We start from the raw sequence: 7,172 nt of genomic DNA, 5'->3' as shown, positions 1-7,172 counted from the left end.
GCATGCATGTGTGATTTGGACCCATTGATCCAATCTCCCAAGACTCACTCCTCTTTCGGTACGAAGCTGACAACCTAAAAAGGCAGTGCTCATTCGGACAATAAACTTTATACCTCGATGCGTCAGTTTTGTCAACTCTGGAATCAGCTGATAGTTGCATGCGAAATTTCTTAATGGCTTTTACACATTCCTATTTTGTATGAAATGCGTCTCCTTGTTTCAAAGATCCTTGCATCTGCACGTAAGGATTGTACCATACATCTGCTGAAGGCTCATTTGAACCCAAATTCAACCTTGTCATGTGTTGGGCTAGGCAGTATACATGACTTGTTGGTATTATCTCCTCTTCCTCATCAGCGTTCACCGTTGAATCTACCATGATCTCGACTTCTTCTTCTTCGTGGAACATTCACCTCAGCTTATTCGTCAGCAGTCTCACAAAACACTTGTGACTGATCAATGAACTGAGACATTTATTGTTGATTTGGTAATATATATAACTCTATATCGTTGTAACCGGATTGTTCGTGACTGACAAACATATGTTGAACATCTTCATCATCTCAAATCTTCTTCTGATAAGATTTTACCTGGTTTTCTGCAAACCAAATCGGATTTTTATAGATGATTTGGCCCATATTACCGCACTGCAATTTCTTTTCTATTCTTTATTTCAGATGTGAAAAATTTGATCGTCGATTTATTGTAAACCGAGTTACCTCTGTGTTTCGAAAATAAAAATCGAACAACTGATGATCAAATATTTCACCTTCGACATAGGCACTGATCATGTAATGTTGTGTGGAAGACATTTTGTTTAAATATTGAAAATGTAAATTTCTTTACTGGAATTGAATGCATTGCTAAGTTGTTGATCTGCACGACATAAATAGTGTTGCATTGACCACTTGGTCGTTGTCTGTACAGACTTGACCATGCATGCAGTAAAAAGAATCTAACATGCAGTGACAAGAGTGACAAGAACACACATACGCCCAGGGAATCCAGGAATCTCTGAAGCAAGGAATCCATGTGCCCTAATATTCCTAACAAGCGCCCATTCCCTAGGCGCAATAAAGTAAATTGGGCGCCAAGAGGATGGGCGCCCCTTCACAATAATTGAACCAAGGCGCCACTAGGAAGGGAGCCCCTTCCCATTGCCCTACACTAAGGCGCCAAGAGGAAGGGCGCCTCTTCCTTGCATGTGAAGAATCACATGTAGCCGCCAAGAGGAAGGGCGCCTCTTACTTTGCATGTGGATTCTTCACATGCGCCTAGAACAAAGGATTCTTCACATGGTTTTTGCATTTTGTCATTCCACTGTCTTCTTTTGCCATTGCATGCAACCAATCCCATTCTTCTTAGGTTGCAAACCTACTCACTCATTCATCTATAAATAGTCTCTCATATCAACAATATCAAATCATCTTCATCAATACTCAATTATATTCTTCTTTGTCACACTAATCCTTCACCACACTCAAGCTCTGCAAACTCAAATCATGTCTTTGTTGATTATGGGTGATGAACACAGAGGCACACTCGAAAATATCTCGGCATTTGTATATTATCTCTCTCTTTTTACTTTTTCCGTTTTTAGTCTTATACATTTTTTATCTATGTTTTTCTTACTTCTTATAGAGTTGTCTTTGTTGATTATGTATTTCTTCTTCTTATTGCATTTTCTTACTTTTTTGTTATTAGGATCTGAAGCATTTTAGATTCCGTGTACATGAATATGTACCCCACGATCCTTTAATAGAACCATATATTAGAGAATGTGGATTTGGAAATCTACTCAACATTGTTTCGTACTTGGTGGACTACAAGTTCATTCTGGCTTTGTTGGAGAGGTGGAGACCCGAGACCCACACATTTCACCTTCCGATTGGTGAGTGTATCATCACACTTGAGGACGCGCACATGTTGTTGGGTCACCGTATAGATGGAAAGGACGTGAATGGTAGAGTTAACCAAGACAACAATATCTACAATGAATTATTGGGTGCCCCTTTGTTAGACGACGAAACTGAGGGAGACACATCCAGTCAAGCAAGGGGGCGAGGTATAAATTTAAAATACCTTAAACAATATCATGCCAGTATAGTATTGTCTGAAGATTCAATCGAGTATGAGAAAATAATAAAAGCTCGATGTTATATTATGATTTTATTTTGGTAATTTTTTGTTTCCATAAAGTACAGGTAATTATGTAAATATAATGTATTTACCTTTATTATGCAACATTAATAAGGTAAACACTTATAGTTGGAGTTCAGTTGTGTTGGCCCATCTATATAGTGCAATGTGTAAAACTGCAAAAAAGAATACCTGTATTTTTTTTTCATGTGCGTATTTGCTTCAAGCTTGGGGTTGGTCAAGAATGTCGTCGCTCGCCTCGATAAATGAGCACTCATTTGTGTTCCCGTTTGTAACCAAGTAAGTCTAACACTTTACCATTTACCATTTAGTTAATTATATTTTATGTTATAATTAACAGTAAATAATATTTTTCACTTCTTTTTTATCTAAGGTGGTCAGTAAGGGGGATGAACTACAATAGGTGTCTGAAACACGCTATTGTAGTCTATCACAATCTATTGGACCATATTGGATATGACGATGTAATAATCCTACCCAACTATATTTTAATTTAAAAATACTTATCAAATTATTTTCCATCTAATCGTTTCATATTGTTTTCCAGTTTATCTGGAGGCCATATCTGGGTCTGGATCATGATGTGAACGATGACGATGTTGTAGTTTGGACAACAAAGACACCGATTATCCGATTCACTATGGTGGAAATGCACCAGAGTGACCGGGTCAAACTGCAGTTCGGCATGCTACAACAGATTCTAGAATCTCCCACGTGTTTAGGGAATTGGCATCAAAAAAGGGTTGATGCACAATCGGATTATTCTGATTGGAGAGGCTTTGCAAAAGAGATGTGTCATCAATGGAGGAATCAACGACAACACATCTTAAAAGAACCAGTCATCCATGGTGCAAGACCGAGTCAACAATATATGGCATGGTTTAGGTCGGTAATAACTCAGCAATTTGTATCTGAGCCGCGGTATTTGATGGATCCACGCCAACTTGCTTCGTCATCGTACGCCCCACAACAATTCCCCACCCAACACCAATGTGAACCCACCCAAACCCAACAACCAACCAAACAACATCAACCTACCACATACACGCAACAACCAAACTGAAGGAGAAGGGCGATCCAAAACGCAACTGAATTTAAAATTTCTCCTTTAGTGATCCTTACGAATGGGCATGATCAATGATATAATCGTTATCTCTTGTGGAGATTGTAACCTTTGATTCAGATCTAAAGAGCGATCACAAATGTTGAATGATGATAATGCCTCTACTCAGTCCACATGAACGGATTCCTTCAATCTCATTACTAGCTGCTACGAATGAAGGCTTTGAGTGAGAGAGAGAGAGAGAGAAACGAAATTGCAACTGCACTAATGCTTCTACACAAGGGTTCTATTTATAGAACCACTTGTGTGGGCTGCAAGCTAAAAAAAAGCCCACTTAAGTGTATGTGGCCCATATCTTATAATATACCAAAATCACTTAAGCGCATGGTACCTTACCATATTTCGTATTCTACTTAAGTACACCGTACCTTACGATGTTCTACAATTCACTTAAGGGCACCGTACATTACGGTATTCCTTAGTTACTTTATCTCTCATCAATCCGTTCTTTTGTGTGTGACCCTGTAGGTTTTCGCGGCATTGGCAATTATATTAAATCACGTATTTAACATAACAAATAGTGAGCGGTATCTAGCAACACATCACTACCACCCAAGACACGAAAATGTCATGTGATCTGACAAATCCTTTTGTGATAATACTTATATGTACAATTACCCTTTTGCCTTTATGTCTATATTGAACACAAGGCATAGACCGTGTCATCATTATCCAGTTCAATATTGGGCCCATAGACATTTATCCTATTACGCAGGATGGGCAAATTCCATCTAGGTCACTCATGTCCCTTAGCATGCTTCGTGGAGTACCCATCAACTGTCTTTATGGTCATCCAGTTACGGACAATGTTTGATCAGCAATAAGGCACTCGACTCTACATCGAGGGTCCATAGTGGTTTCAGGTCGAAGGGTGGTATACACCATTATCACCATGAGAATAACTTATGACACTTTGCATAACATTCTATATAGTATTCTCATAGCGGGTCAATCCAGTATAAATATTACTCTTAATATTCATACCTATGTTTAAGACTTGATAACTCCTTATCCATGATCCATGAGATGTGATCATCAGTCTATATACATAATAGCCTTAATGATTTAATGTTATCCCACTTCACAATATATCTCGACTACGGATACTTTAAGAATAGTGTCCTTATGTTTAATGTGATCTCATGATTAAGTCACACTTGATACATTAAACGAACTAGCTATTCTATGGACTTTATTAAACAAACATAATAAAGAAAAATCCTTTTATTATTAATAAATAATTCGATACAAGTACCAAAAGTATTGGCCTCTAGGGCTTACACCAACAATCTCCCACTAGCACTAGAGCCAATCAGGCATACCCCTAATGCCCATAGATCTAGTATGGCCATCATGCTTCTGCTGCGCAAGAGGCTTTGTTAGTGGGTCAGCAATATTGTCAAGTGTAGGTACTCTGCATATTTTCACATCTCCTCTATCTATTATCTCTCGAATGAGGTGATAACGCCTAAGTATGTGCTTGGATCGTTGGTGAGATATAGGCTCCTTAGCTTGTGCGATAGCACCATTGTCATCACAATAGAGACCAATGGGATCCACAATGCTAGGAACTATGCCAAGTTCACTAATGAACTTTTTGATCCAAACGGCTTCCATTGCTGCACTTGAGGCAGCAATATACTCGACCTCAGTTGTAGAATCAGCAACTGTATCTTGCTTTGAACTTTTCCAGCTCACAGCGCCACCGTTTAAGCAAAACACATAACCAGATTGCGATCTAAAGTCATCCTTATTTGTCTGGAAGCTAGCATCCGTGAATCCAATTATAGCCAGCTCTTCCTGACCTCCATATATCAAGAATGAGTCCTTAGTCCTTCTCAAATACTTAAGGATATTCTTGACAGCTACCCAATGAGCATCACCAGGATCAGATTGGTACCTACTCGTTGCACTCAAAGCATACGAGACATCTGGTCGAGTACATAACATGGCATACATGATAGATCCTATTGCAGATGCATATGGAATCTTATTCATGTGATCCCTTTCTTTCTTAGTTGAAAGGGATTGTGTTTTTGATAGACACAAGCCATGTGATAACATGAAATGATATAACATTCTAGGACTCAATTTAATTAAATTATATTATTATTTACTTCAATTTATTTCATTTTATTCGATATTACTCGGTATTTTCTTTCTATTTATCCCAAGTAGTTTATTTGAAGCACAAGTGAAAAAGGAAGAAAAGGAGGTGAAAAAAGGAATGAAAAGAAGCAAATATCAAAAGCCAAAGCCCAGCCCAAAAAGCACAGGCGCTGCACCTGTGACGAGCGTCACACAGGCTGTGACGAGCGTCACGCTTTACCCACTTGTGTTACGAGCGTAACACATGGTGTGGCGGACGTCACACCAGTCTCCTATATTTTTGGCTTCAGAGACGTTGAGGCCTATTTGTACGCCTGACCATTTGGCACGTGAAGACCCTTTTACGCGGAAGACCTTTGGAAGCAGTTACGAGAAGAGACCAATATAAATAGTAGTTTTTGGCAAACCCTCGGGACGTTTTGCTTCTTCACCGTTTTCTCTTTTTCGCACTTTTTCTCTTCCAGCAGCATAAGCATATTTTACAGCATTATTTTTACAACTTTTATATTGTTTCCTTTACAATTTCTATTTTCTTTTTCCAGCAATTACTTAATTTTTCGCACAGTAGTTTCTACACCGGAAACTATTGTGTACCTTTCACTAGATCTAACTTTACGTTAGACCCTAGATTTTTATTCCTTCAATTTTATTTTCCTGTCCGATTGAAGAATTCAAGAACAAATCCAACAGGTCTGTGGTGGAGTGTTCAAGACTGCTATTTAATTACTCATGTTCTTTAATTATAGTTTGAATTTATATATGCTTTGTTTTACTGTTTATTTATGTTATCTGCCTGAGATGAAATTATTTATGCATGCTGATTATTTAGATCTGTTTAGTATGTCTGGCTAATTCATTTAGGTGTCGGTATGTAGAGTAAGCGGAATGAAGGAATCAAAACTAAGTTGGTTTAATTAAGTTTAAAATTAAAATCACTCTTTTCACGGTCCCAATTTACAGGTTTAATAACAAGGTTTTTGTACGAAAGTAAAAGACATAAAGAAGTTAAAATCAATAGAACGAGAGTTTAAGTTTTTAACTGGACAGTGTAAATTGGACATTAATTCTAAATCAGGGCGAAAGCAATTTTTAGAGTTAATTAAATTCTAATCTTTTTCAAAAAGTATTTTTAAAGGTTAAATGTGAGGACGAGAGTTAAGCATTTAAGTTTAATTATATAATCTAAGTCAACAGAGCGAGAGTTTGAGACGAGGGTGTTTAAACGATTAGTGTTTTCTTAAAAAGAGTTTCTTTAGATTTTATTGTTTTCAAAAAGTGGTTTTTGACTTAACTAATAAGTGACAGCTACGTTAATATAAAATCATAGTTTATTCAACAGAGCGAGAGTTTGAGAAAAGGCTTTTAATCAATAGTGTCTACTGAAAAGATTTATTCTAAAAAAAACCAAGAAACCAACGAAGATTTGATTCCCTAATTACGACGAACTACATGCCGATATCCGCTTTATTGATATTTAATCTAGATCTTATTTTAGTTTTAACTTTTCCCTCGAACAATCAAAGTATCATCCTCCTTAGCTTTACGAAGTAACCTTAGAAAACGGTATATCGATTCATAAGTCCCTGTGGGATCGATATCTTTTAAAACTACGCGATAGAACTGTGCACTTGCAGTTTGTACCCCAAATTCGACTCATAAAGTCGCGATCAAGTTTTTGGCGCCGTTGCCGGGGACTTTTATTTAACTCGATATCGTAACTCTTCTGTTACGCTGTAGAGACTAAGGCTTTTCTTTTTCTTTTCTTTCTATCGTTGATTTG

The sequence above is a fragment of the Lathyrus oleraceus genome, chromosome 5, assembly GCF_024323335.1.
Source record: "Lathyrus oleraceus cultivar Zhongwan6 chromosome 5, CAAS_Psat_ZW6_1.0, whole genome shotgun sequence".
NCBI lineage: Eukaryota > Viridiplantae > Streptophyta > Magnoliopsida > Fabales > Fabaceae > Lathyrus > Lathyrus oleraceus.
Note: the sequence above shows the minus strand (reverse complement) of the source record.